The following is a 14,234-nucleotide window of genomic DNA, read 5'->3' on the forward strand; positions in this document are numbered from 1 at the left end:
GACAGAATCTCAACAAAAGACTCCGGTACTTCGGCCATATACAGAGAATGCCACCATCACGTTTTCCTAAACTAGCATTTGAGGCACATATCCATGGCAAACGCCCAAGAGGGAGACCACCAAAAGATGGAGTGACTGCCTGAAAGCCGACTGTAACAAAGTACACATCAGCTCCTTGGTCAGCGCTAGCAGGCTAGCTCAAGACAGAAGGAAGTGGCAGGACATCATGAAGCAGATGGCACCACTCAACCCCAAGTTGGAGTGAACGCCATAGGTCAAGGTAGGTCATACCAGGTTCATGAACATATTTCAAGTCAATGACAGGTGATTTCGTATCCTGGTGATCTGATTTAACAGAAGGATTTTTTAGTCCAAGATGTGTTGACTGAAGTTCAGAAAGTTTTGAGACGGTTTCCGAGCTCTTTTTTTTCTTGTTAAGCCAACTCACAAGTCTTTGTTTATCTCGCTTCTGAGTAGCAGGAGATTTCTTCTTTTCTTTTTTGTTCTGGACGGTGGTGTGTGGGTGTCAACCTTGACAGAAGCATCAACGGAAGGTGGTAACTTAGCATATTTAGTGTCCAAACCTGTCCGCTGCCCGTTGCTGTTCAATGGCGGCTCAGCTGGTATTGTCCTAGCGGTCGTGACCCTGCACCCGTGCTGGTGGCGGGAAATTTGTTCCAACAAATATCGAGGTATATTTTTCCTGTATTTTCTTTCAAAGTCCACACAGGAGGCTCAAGATGATCAATGTCAAGCGCTTGAAGAACCCTCAGAAGCTTTGTGCCCAATCCAGAGAAACTTGGTAACTCCATTTTCTCGGAAAGCAAGTGCAAAAGTCATATAAAACTGGAGCAACAACAACGCACGTCCACACACCCCGAAATCATTATCATTCGATAGCGGAAGTGAGCGCAAGTTGCCGTAAAACATGTTTACTGGAAACAATTAGCCAAATAAAAAATGTCTATATTGCATTGATAAGGTAGCCTAGGCACCGTTCATTTAATATGTTTAATCTGATTGCTAGTAGCGGCGAGACCGCGATTCTTCTAGTTAAACAGAAAAACCTATAAAATGTAAATTTCATAGGCCCCATGTCACATGGGGGGAAATGGGAGATCACACAAAAACAGCCAAATTTCCTAAAATAACGACAAAATCTGTTAAAACAGGCTGCTGAATTCTGCAAAATTGTGATAAATGAGGAGAAATGCTGCTAAATATGTGTGATTTACCATTTTCCCCCATGTGACATGGGGCCTAAACCCGGGGGCCTAAAAATTGAAATCCTTCAAATCCTGCAAAAGAAGAAATGTTGGGCTATTCCATTTGAATTCCATACTCCCCACCCGGCAGGATACGGTATCTTCCACAATCCACACAGCCTCAAATGTGACCGTACACCACGAATGAGCCGTAAATGTCCTCAATTGTATTCTGAGTTACAGTGTAAAATGGGCATGAAGGTCGTATTCATAGGTACCTCAATTTGGTGCTACGTGTAGGCCTACCTCATTTAATGAGATACACGTAGCACCACATGGAAGTACCTATGAATACGACCTTCATGCCCATTTTACACTGTAACTCAGACTATAATTGAGGACATTTACGGCTCATTCGTGGTGTACGGTCACAAATGGAGTTGCGGCAGTTGCCTGAATGGGTGACTACATTTGATATCTACACTCCTGTGTGCACTTTTGACGTCATGACCTCCATCTAGAGGGTGTAAGGATTTTAACTGGAACAGCCCATTGGCTACATTTCACACACCGGACATACAGGTAGGCTGCTAATCACAGTGTAAGCACATTATGTAGGCCTACTTTGGAGCTGTGGAGCAAATTCGATTTAAATTTCCCGGTTTTTTGTTTTGTTTTTTGTTTTGTTTGTTTTGTTTTTTTATCTCGAAGTCCGAAAGTAATATGCGCGTTCTCGTTATGAAACTTTAGTCCGGAATCAATTCTATTTTTGTTTTTGACGCCAGAGGAAAAAAGCATTTGGAATTCCAGAAAAATGCATGTGAAGTTTTAATTTTACATTGAACCCTATGCAAAATATACATGTTGGAGCCCAAATTGAGCTACATCTTACACATTGGCTGCCTTGAGATTCCCGTGGTTGAAAATATGAACGATTTCGAACGTTTCAAATTTTCAATTTTCACCCCCCACCACCCCATCCCACCTACCCACACCCCACACCACCTCCCTACGGATTTTTTTTAAAGGTGAGTGATCTTCAGTAGATAGCACAAATTAACATCAGATTACATCAAAAATCAGCCGGTGGGTCTCACACACCATATAAGTATTGGCTATATGAACGACCATACCATTGAAATTAAAACAGACTTTAAACATACAGGTGCAATCTAATTTTTAATTTACGCTCACCCAACGACTTAGCTACGCGCATGACGTGTACATGTAGGCCTAGTGGTACATTACTTGCACGAGTCTACTGTAGATGTGTATTGATCATTGATGAAGTAGTGCATTGCTCACATTAATTTTAGGTCTATGTGTGAAATAATATGTTATTTGATATTTAAAATAAACTTGTTAATTAACCATTTACTACTAATAATAAAAACGGGAATAAAATGCAGTAGACAAAATATTATATAGAATGTCCCACCGTAACATTTGTAGCTGTTCCCCCTGGTAAGTTGTGTGTTTCTTGTCAGGGAGAGCTCATACATATACCTCTGCGAACTCAGTGCACACAAGAAATGTCTTTAATGCAGACAGGTGTTGTCAACATGCTTTATACTGTTCAACTTCTGCAAGGATAATCTATTCTAGTGTTCTACTTTAATTATATTAATCCATCTGAAGTGTACTGGAAGATGAGCAATTAACAAAGCCTCAATTGATGTGAATATTTTAATGTCAACAATGTATCCTTTATGACAAGAGTGGTGCCCACAGGGCCAAAAATGGGCAACTTGTCAGGGGAGATGATTACTTACCAAAAGTGGGTTAACCAATAGTTTCAAGTTTCTCTTGTGTGAAAGGCAAATAATTAAGTAACAATTAATTACTGATACATTTTCAAATTTTCAAATCGCTGAGGGCAAGAAGACCGTAAGTCCACTTGGCCCCTCAACATGTATACATTAATGTATAGTTTCTTAGGGTTTTATAATGTTTAATACACACAGTGACATCGCCCGATATCTTCATGGTAGAAATCGCCATGGTAGGTTGAATCCACAGCCACCCATGGCCATTTTATTCGGACCTTATGAGATGCATAATTAGCGAAGTGACCTGACTAAGGCTACTGACAATAGCCGGGGTAATTGATTTCTCGCTGTGTGAGTAAGCTTGTATACGACATTGCGGTCAATGGTTATACTGCCTCCACTGAGTAGTGAGTGCAGCTATAGCCTGCTGCGCGCTGTAGTCCATACAGGACCAACGCAATATAACATTAGAGTTTTGGTCAGATTTTGAGTTCAAAGCGCACGGCCAATTTTCAAAGCGCACGCTAACGACTATCATATCTGTTCAACACGTATCAAGTGTATGAGACCACATCTGGTTTCTTGAGAAAAAATCATTTGCGGGAGATATTCATCATTTTCTAACCCAGTATCCGAAGATTTTCGTCTGATATCAAAATCGTGCATAGCAATTCACGTGTATCGATCCCGTGTATTCATTTTAGTGTCTCTGCTGCACCAAATAATTATTAGCCAGGCGATGTCGGTGTGATACATGTCCCAGGGTGAAAACATCATGAAAGGTTGTGAAACATTACCAAACTATTCGAAACTATACGCAACGTTAGTGTATACATGTTGAAGAGCCAAGTAGACTTGCGGTCTTTTTGGGCTCATGTCTTCATTTGGTATCATACCGTAAAGATTCGCCCAATGGTGCGTTTGGCCTCCCTTGACATAACTGGAATTTTAGGCACAAACTAAAAAAAAACTCCCAGCAGCAAATAAGGGCACAGACCCTTAATTCTTGTAACGATTTTCAGAGGAAGGGTCCAGCAAACACAACATTTATTTAAATTCAAACGTTTAAATGTCGGGTTATATAAAGGTCATGAAACGTTTATAAAACGTTATTGTAAAATATTTTGGGGAAATATTTTTGCCAAATATTTTGTCATCACTTCTGTTTAAAAGGTTTTGCATCAAGTTTTCACAAGTGAATTCTGAAGGTTATTTTAATACACGTTTAAAAAAAGTTTTTATTATATCCTTTTATATAACCCGACATTAAAACGTTTTCTGTAAAATAATTTGTGTGTGCTGAAATTTACCCCGAGGCACGGGAACTCATGTGAGCCATTATACGAATTTTAACGGTATTGCAAGTAACAAAATTCTCCTTGTGTTTATATCATTTTAAATGCTCTTATACATATTCGTATGTATGTATTTCAGTCAAGTAGGGACTTTCTTTTTTGGATGTGTTTATAATTCGTCTATTATTCCCCAATACCTCATTCAATTTCCATGAGTAGCTCAGTTAGCAATGTAATAACGCTATTTTTACCTAATTTTTTGGGAACTTAGCGAGGTACCGGAATACAATAATGGGTTTGGTGAGACCTTGGTTCGGTAAACTAAACTTTGTATTAATAAATTTGGAACTAAACTCATACCATTGTTAACTAAGTTTGGTTCGTTACGCGTCACCTTCATGTGCCGTTTAGCTTCGTTTGTTCTTGTTTGTAATGGACTCTACAAGGCCCCATGACACAAGGGAAAAAGCGGTAAACCGAGCAAAATCGCTCAAAAACGCTAAGTTCGCCAAAATTTCCCACAATTTCTGTTAAGGGATCTAAAATGAGCGTTTATTGCGTTTCGACAGTATTTTTTGTGGGACATGAGAGCACCTCAGACCTATCGAATTGCATTCTGAATACGAAGCATGTCTTTCTGATATCAAATAATTTTCATTTTTTAAAATCACAATACAATACAAATTTTATGACAAATTATAAAAATTTGATATTTTTCAAATTTTTGATATATAACAGTCCTCGAAGTAAATTATATAAATCTAATGATACATTCTTAAAGTGTATGTAGCAGGGAGGAAAAGCCGACGGTCAATTGAAAATTTTGACCTTTCATATTGAAGATATGGATTTTTGTCCCAAAAAGACCTATTTTTTTTTGGTGTTTTGGGAAAAAATCCATATCTTCAATACGAAAGGTCAAAATTTTCAATTGATCGTCGGCTTTTCATCCCACCTACATACACTTTAAGTATAAATCATCAGATTTATAAAGTTTACTTCAAGTACTGTTAAATATCAAAATATCAATTTTAATGATTTCCCATAAAATGTGTATTAAATTGCGAATTTCAAAAAATCAAAATTATTTGATATCAGATTGACAGTCTTCGTATTCAGAATGCAATTCGATATGTCTGATGTGCTCTAATGTCCCAAAATAAATACTGTCCAAACGTTCATACCCCACCCCTTAAGTAAGTTTATAATCTGAAAAAAGAGGAGAGATTCTGCAAATAATGTGCAAATAATGTGAAATAATGTGCGATTTACCGCTTTTTCCCTTGTGACATGGGGGCTTCTTACTTGCAGATGATTTTACATGCAGAACTCAAACAGGTGATTAAACCGTTGGGCTATTCCAGTTAAAATCCATACTCCCCTATGGAAGACATGCCCTTAATCTTCCACACAGGGAGTGTGAATTTCAAATGAAGTTACCTGAATAGGCGATTCCATTTGATATCTACACCCCTGTGTGCGCGATTGAGGTCATGACCTCCATCTAGGGGGTGTATGCATGTCAAATGGAATAGCCCATTGGCTGCAAGAGTGTGGCAGTCAAATTTCACTGTATCAGCTACACATTGAGTATGTACAGTACACAGCAGCAAAATATCGATTTCAATTTTTTATCTCGAAAGCCCTAAGTAATATGCGCGTTCTCGTTGCGAAACTTTGATCCGGAACCAATTCTAATTTTTTGACGCCAGAGGAAAAAAGCACTTGGAATAAAAAAAAATGCATTTGAAGTTTTAATTTTACATGGAACCCTATGCAAAATATACAAGTTGGAGTCCAAATTGAGCTATATGCTACACATTGGCTGCCTTGAGATTCCAGTGGTTAAAAATATGAGTGATTTTGAACGTTTCAAATTTTCAGGCCCCCCCACCTACCCCCCTGCAGATTTTTTTATTTTTTTAAAGGCGAGTGATTTCAAATGTAAAATCATGATCTGGAACAGACTTAAATATTGAAATCCTTCAAATCCTACAAAAGAAGAAATGTTGGGCTATTCCACTTGAATTCCATACTCCCCACCCGGCAAGACATCTTCCACACAGGGAGTGTGAATATCAAATGGAGTTGCCTGAATGGGTGACCGCATTTGATATCTACACTCCTGTGTGCAAGATTGACGTCATGACCTCCATCTAGAGGGTGTAAGGATTTTAACTGGAACAGCCCATTAAGCATTGGCTGCATTGATTTCACACATCGGACATACAAGGTAGGCTGGTAAATCACTGAGTGTAAGCACATTGTGTACTTTGGAACCTGTGGAGCAAATTTGATTTAAATTTCCCTTTTTTTTACACTCCTCTGTGCAAGATTGACGTCATGACCTCCATCTAGAGGGTGTAAGGATTTTAACTGGAACAGCCCATTAAGCATTGGCTGCATTGATTTCACACATCGGACATACAAGGTAGGCTGGTAAATCACTGAGTGTAAGCACATTGTGTACTTTGGAACCTGTGGAGCAAATTTGATTTAAATTTCCCGCTTCTTTCGAAAGCCCTAAGTAATATGCGCGTTCTCGTTGCGAAACTTTGATCCGGAATCAATTCTAATTTTTTGACGCCAGAGGAAAAAAGCACTTGAAATTCCGGAAAAAGCCATTTAAAGTTTGAATTCTCCCATTGAACCCTGTGGTAAAGCCACATTTTGAATTCAAATTGTGCAATATCCTATATATTGACTGCCTTAAAATTGCAGGGGTTGAAAGTATGGGCAATTTCAAACATTTTATTTTTTGACCCCCCCAAACACCCCCCCACAATGCATTTTTTTTCCTTCAAAAATTTGGTGTATGGCGGGTGATACAGGCCCCATGACACAAGGGAAAAAGCGGTAAAACGAGCAAAATCGCTCAAAAACGCTAAGTTCGCCAAAATTTCCCACAATTTCTGTTAAGTAAGTTTATAATCTGAAAAAAGAGGAGAGATTCTGCAAATAATGTGCAAATAATGTGAAATAATGTGCGATTTACCGCTTTTTCCCTTGTGACATGGGGGCTTCTACATAATCTCATGAACCTCCAATTAATGGAAATAGGGGGCTACCGGGTAACCAGGTGACGTTTTATAAACCACGCCCCAGTAGCGTAGCCAGGGGGGCAGGGGGGGGCAGAGTGCCCCCTGACAAAAATGAAAGAAAAAAGTGCCCTTCTGACAAAAAATAAAAGGGAAAATCAGGAGGGCAAAGGAAAAGAAAAGGGGCAAGGAGCCCTTTTCTACCAAAATTCAGCCCGAAAATACACAATTTTATCGCGCTACGCGCGCATATTGCAAGGATTAAACCCTTTCCATCCTGATAATGGGCAAAAATAGTGTAAAATACCAATACCACATCGTCCTAATAAAGCCTTTTGTCTCTATGTATTGTATGATGCAACTGTAATTTTTTTCGGCTGTGTCCCCAAAATTTTATTTTGCCCCCCCTGACCAAAAAAGCTGGCTACGCCCCTGCCACGCCCGTAGATCACACCAAGAGACAACAATAACACACAATAGTATGTTTACGTATGTTTAATTTTAAGTTACTGTACCACACTTACAATGAACGATCAGCAACAACGATGAAATATGCCTAAATGTCTAACATATAATTATTTCCCGTACAGATAAAGGAAAATGGCTTCTCTCAACATTTTAAAGTTCATTATGCCAAAAGGCACGCACAGTATATTTAAATTACAAAATCATCCGTTCCCAATGTGTTGCCAATCCCCAGCCAGCACAAAAATACTCTTGAAACGTTATAAATGTGTTATTAATGCGTTTTGGCTTGAAAGGTCGGTAATAATGTTGTCGACATGTTCTTCATGTTCTTGTAAAATATTTTGCCAACAATTTGCAAATGTTTTATTTTGAAATATTTTATAATGCTTGCAGGAAATTAAAAAAGAAGTGTCTTCTGTACCACGTATTGTGTTTACTTGGTCCTCCTACAGTTTCGCTTCTGCAACAGCTCCACCAATCTTCTGCAACAGGTTCATACTTGACAAATCTTCAATTTCCCAACTCTTTACGTAGGTCTCTCAGCAAACTCGAGCATCTCTCATCGATGAAAATGAAGATGATAATCTGATGTTGAAAAGCCCGTAAATTGATGATGAAATGCTGGGTTGCCTTAGTTTACATATACAATCACTCTTACTATTGAACGATGGCATAATAATATCTTGGATTCCTCGTATTAACAGATAACATTGATATTCTGCTCATGGTTGCCTTCTTAGTTGCAATCCCCGGCTTTCTAGGTGGATCAAATAAATGACAGTGCCACCAGACAAGTCATTGCACGCGAGCACTGCCACCCACCGGCTCAGGAAGGACCCATGTCTCAAACAACCAAAGGCAGGTTTCGATTTAAAGTTAAAGTTAACTGAACGCATATCCTAAAACTAAAAGGTTTTATGACCAGGCGACCTGTGAAAAAAGAGCGCGAGCCTATGACCATGAACTTGGGACACCACAGCAAAAATGTTAAATTGGTGCCAAAACTTTTGTTTTGTTTTGTATAACATTATTTTCTTTTGGTTTCCCGTTTTTGTGATCCCCATTTTCGAGACATCCAGGTATAACACGATCACAAATAATGATTAGAGTAAAATAAATAATCAAAGGTATTTGTGAAGCGCCATTATTGCCAAAGAAAAAGATGAAAAGATGGGACAAGAAAAAAACCTAGACTAAAAGTTGGTGAGGAAGTGCAATGTTATGCAATGTCTGTGTTTGATTTTTAAAACAAAAATGCGCTCTCTAGGAAACAACATAGTGGCAATTATTATTATTATTATTATTATTATTATTATTATTATTATTATTATTATTATTACCATTATTATTATTATTATTATTATTATTATTATTAGTTGAATTAGCGTTAGCCTAATTAGGTGCGGTTTTCTCGCTACAAACGCTAATTGCGTTAATTAGTGAGTATGCGCTAATTAGCGCTAATTGCACCCTCTCGAAAACAATATGGTATCAATCAGTTTAATTAGCATCAGCGTAATGAGCGCGGTTTTCGGACTTTTTTCTTGCTACAAACATTTATTGTACTAATAAGCGCTGATTAGTGATTTACGCGGTTCTCGAAAACAATATGGTGTCAATTAGTTTAATAAAGTGTTTGGGTAATAAGCGCGGTTTTCGGACTTTTTTCTCGTGTTTATCATTCTCCAATCAAGTTTCTAGGATTCAAACAACGCGGTTTTCAAAAACAATACGGTGCCAAGCTTAATTAGCGCGGTTTCGAACCTTTTTCTCTCGATACAAAACATCCTTGTATCATTCTCCGATCAATGTCTTGGTTTCATACAACCTGGTTAGCGCTACTTGCCAATAAGTGTGAAATGAAATTGCGAAATGCACAAGCTAACGCGCTAATTAGCGGTAATGTGTGCTAATTAGCGCATTAATGTTTGCTACTTTGCGCTAACTGTGTTAATTAGTGAGTATGCGTTAAAAATAGTGCTAATAGCGCGGGCGGGAGACCTTGAAATTGAAATTATGAAATAATGCAACCTAATGTTAATAAGCGGTAAACTAATTACACAATTTAGCATTGGGACATTAAATATCTTCGTCATTCTCCTATAAATTTTCTCGTTTTCAAACAACAGGGTTCTCGAAAACAATGGTGCCATTTAGCGCTGTCAGCGAATATATGTTAATTGGCGCTAATGGTTGTGCATTAATTAGCGCTTATTGCCCAAATGTTTGCCAATTAGCGAGTATTTCTAATTAACGCTAATTGTGGTAATTAGCGCTAACAGTTTAGCACGGTTTTCTGACTTTTTGTTTTGCTATAAACATCCTCGCACTTCTAATTATCCTATAAATAAACGTGTCTCTCAAAACCAATGTCAGACTCATTTGATGCCATTTTTACAAAAATTGACACTACAATTTACGATTTTAGACATTTCTTATTTTTTACATTATTCCTGGAGCCATTTGGCATTTTTTGTACATTCAAAAGTTTTGACCGTAATATTAATTTCTTAGACGTTCGTTATTTGGCAGAATTTTGATTCTAAATGCAAAAAGGTATTTCGAGGAGGAAAATCTTTTATAAAATTTTGTTGATGTTCAAACGTAACCGAGTATAATACACCTCCCCCCCAAAAAAAAAATTGTTTGCCCTTCTCCCCTTCTGCCATTTTTCTTAAAAGCTTAATTACTTTGGTATGTTACCACCAAATTACACGGTACACCTTATAACTAGGCTAATCTTAACTTACTGTTATAAGAAGAACCTTGGTATCTAATAATGACGAATCAATGGAACCCGCTTGATTTCTCAATTTTAACACAAAAAAAACACCTCTTTTGTGGATGCTGTGATTCTGTATAATGTATGTCTGTTTTTCTTGGTTGAAGTCGTCAACTTTATACTGTTTTAAGGTGGGTCCTATGTAACTTGGTGTCTAAGGGATCGAGTTTTTGAGTCAATCGGATCACATGACCGAGTAGCCACTTTGCGTCTTATCTGTATTGCTCATAAAGGTTACAAGTAGAAAAATTTCATTAAATGTTCGTTTACGACATTCTGTGCGTGTTTGTTTTCTATGTTTATACAATATATGCAAATGACGGAAATCAGCGAGAAAACTGCACGTTTGTTAGTATTTTGTTTTCAAAAAGTGGCCCATTAAGGTCAATAAGGTGGTACTACACCCCCTGATAAATTGTGTGACTAATTTTGCATTTTTCTCAAAAAATAACTATTATACACTGGTAACAAAAGTTATGTTTATTATAGGGGCAAGGAATCCAATTAATTTACTGACATTTCAGTGATTCAAGACAAGTGGTTTAATATATGTTAAGAAATCAAGTACATTTTAACGGAACCTCTTTTCTTATCATAAATATCGTACCACTTGTCTTGAGTCAATGAAATTCCAGTGTATATAGTAACTGGATTCCTTGCCCATAACTTTTGTTACCAGTGTGCTATTATTTTTGAATTTTTTGAGAAAAAATAGTCACAAATTTATCAAGGGGTGTAGTACCACCTTAAATCCATATTTTATTATTAATTAACTATTAATTTTATGAATTTGTGACTAACTAGTAAATGAAGAGGATATGCATTTAAATACTACTAGAGTACGATTTAGCAATTATAATAAAACCAAGAATCATATAGTAAACTTACCAGTTAACTTTTTTCTTCTTCTCCAGTCGTAAAGAGGGTACGTACAACATTGCTGAAATGCTCCAGTTCAATGTCTTTAGATCAAAAGATCCAGATAATTCCGCAGAATTGTTCTGCTCGAATTTGCCGGTTTTGCTCCCGTTTTCAAAGTTTTACATTTGTACCAATAACACGACAAACAAGGAATGGGGTTTCCGCATGAAATGCAGTCCAAACTCATCAGCTAAGAATTTGTCTTTCTGTCCCCGCTTCTTTCACATCTCTCATAGGAAGTTACTGTTATAGAGTATTTGCATCAATGTTTTGGATTTGATCACTCTCTGATAAGGGGCAAAAAGTAAAAGTTTAACATCCAATAGAAGCAAACTAAAAAACGCAAAAACAATAAAATACGTCAGAAAAGCAGCTTATCCAGGTCAGTTCTAGATGTATAATGGGAGCCAGCCAGCATCACACCCGCTAATGGAGTATGCCTGGTATAATTATCCTGATCATAAAAGAAAAACCTGAATAGTAGAAAACACTTAGTGCAACATGAAATCGCGTTCCTTCATCTGTTCGACATTTCATTTGATCGACTTGCACTCAACAACAAAGACCGGAGTACTTATGGTTTTCAATATAGGGTTTGGGTTAGGGCAGTAGGGTTGGCTTAACGTGTCGAACTTATGGAATGTCGAACAAACGTAGGGTGTCTGGTGAAATACAGGTACATTTACCAATAGTACCAATAGAAATTCGTTTGCGCTGCTGACGTAGTCAAAATACATATCTGAGACTTGAGCTCCTCTCTGCATTTTTCAATGCGAAATGGGAAAATCAGCATTATAATTTTGTAATGTTCGTTCCGCATGTTCCGTCGAAACTCTTCCTACACCAACTTCTAAGCCGTATTATAGTTCCTCGAAAAATTGGGCATTTGTAAAATTGCATATTTCCTAGCGATCTCTTAGTCATGTGCAGTATGAACTTTATATAATATGCAATATGAACTTTGCATGTCCTTTGACATTACCCAAATTGAAAAAAAAAACACCGCCCTATCAAAATAAATGGGGAAACGATTAAGCACTATTGAAATAGTACGCACAAAATTGTGCCGCGTAAATTTTAGGCCAAGACAAAACTCCCTAGCAACTATCAATCAATCAAACTACCGTGTAGTTACTTAATTTTGGTATCAGTTCCTGAGAACTGACACCTTCTAATACAGGTTTGACGATCATGTGACAATTCGAATCATATCGAATTGTCACATGATCTGTAAAAATATCAATATCGATATCAATACTATTTGCAGCAACGAAACGGACCACAGCTGATGTACTAGACTGTCTATTTGAATACAAGTATCGGGAGCATCTAGGAGCGTATCACCTATGGAAGAGGTGCTGCATGTTTACGTCATCGTTTCAAAAAAAATTAAATGGCGAAAAACGACGAACAATTGGTCGTTTCTTTCCATTCCTATGATACTGTGAAAAACCAAATAGCTGAGGAGTTAGCTCAATATGCTAGGAAAATATTCTCTGCGATGACTCCATGATGAGAAAATATAAGCTGTATTTTTGCCGGAAAGGATCCGAATAATTGGCAGTCGATGTGCGCCATCTTGGAAAAATAGCTCGAAATAGAGTTCCTCGACAGTCCTTCAAGATTGAGGAGATTTTAGCATGAACGATATACACACTTTAGTACGATTTTAGCCTGACGATGTTAGACTTGATCAAGACGGACTGTCGTTTGTACTGTAGCGGTCGAAATTCAATAAAACAAGTAAAATATGGACCTAATGTTCTCTCTCCTAACATTAAATTCTGACGACACATTGTGGCAAGTAACGAAATTGTAACGATCTTGGTGCGGCAGTGACTTGCGAATTTTGTCCGGAGGGTGACGGATGTTGACTGTTGATGGCGGGTCGTTTGCGAGTACCTGCGGCATTGAAACGGTGGTCTGCGATGGGTTACGATTTTTAAACGATGGTCCACGATTTTTAACTTTTGTGCAATTTTTTACATTTTTTGACGTCAGTTCATATAAAAAGAAATACCAATAAGAATAAAAAATATTAATATTTTTTATTGTTATTGATATTGATGTTAATTTTTTTGATTATTATTGATATTGATATTTTATTATTATTGATATTGATGATAATATTTTTGATCATTAGTGATATATTGATGTTAATATTTTTGATTATTATTGATATAACAGTTTGGATTTTTAATGATATTGATTTTAATATTTTGATTATTATTGATATTTATATTAATATTTTTTGATTATTATTGATATGTGTAATATATTTTATTATTATTAATATTGATATTAATATCTTTGATTATAATAATTGATATTGATTTCTGATTATTATTGATATAGATATTAATAGTTTAGATTATTATTGATATTGATTTTACTATTTTTGATTATTATTGATATTTATATTATTTTTTATTGTTATTATTGATATGTATAATATTTTTGATTATTATTGATATTTATGTTATTTTTGTAATTATTATTGATATAGATATTAATAGTTTGAATTATTATTGATATTGATTTTAATATTTTTGATTATTGTTGATATTGATGCTAATATTTTTGGTTATTATTGATATTGAGGTTAATATTTTTGATTATTGTTGATATTGATGCTAATATTTTTGGTTATTATTGATATTGAGGTTAATATTTTTGATTATTATTGATATTGATATTTTTGAGTGGATAACCAGAACGCTGTGAAGATGTTGATGTCGGCCGCTGAGTCACGTCAT

The sequence above is a fragment of the Amphiura filiformis genome, chromosome 2, assembly GCF_039555335.1.
Source record: "Amphiura filiformis chromosome 2, Afil_fr2py, whole genome shotgun sequence".
NCBI lineage: Eukaryota > Metazoa > Echinodermata > Ophiuroidea > Amphilepidida > Amphiuridae > Amphiura > Amphiura filiformis.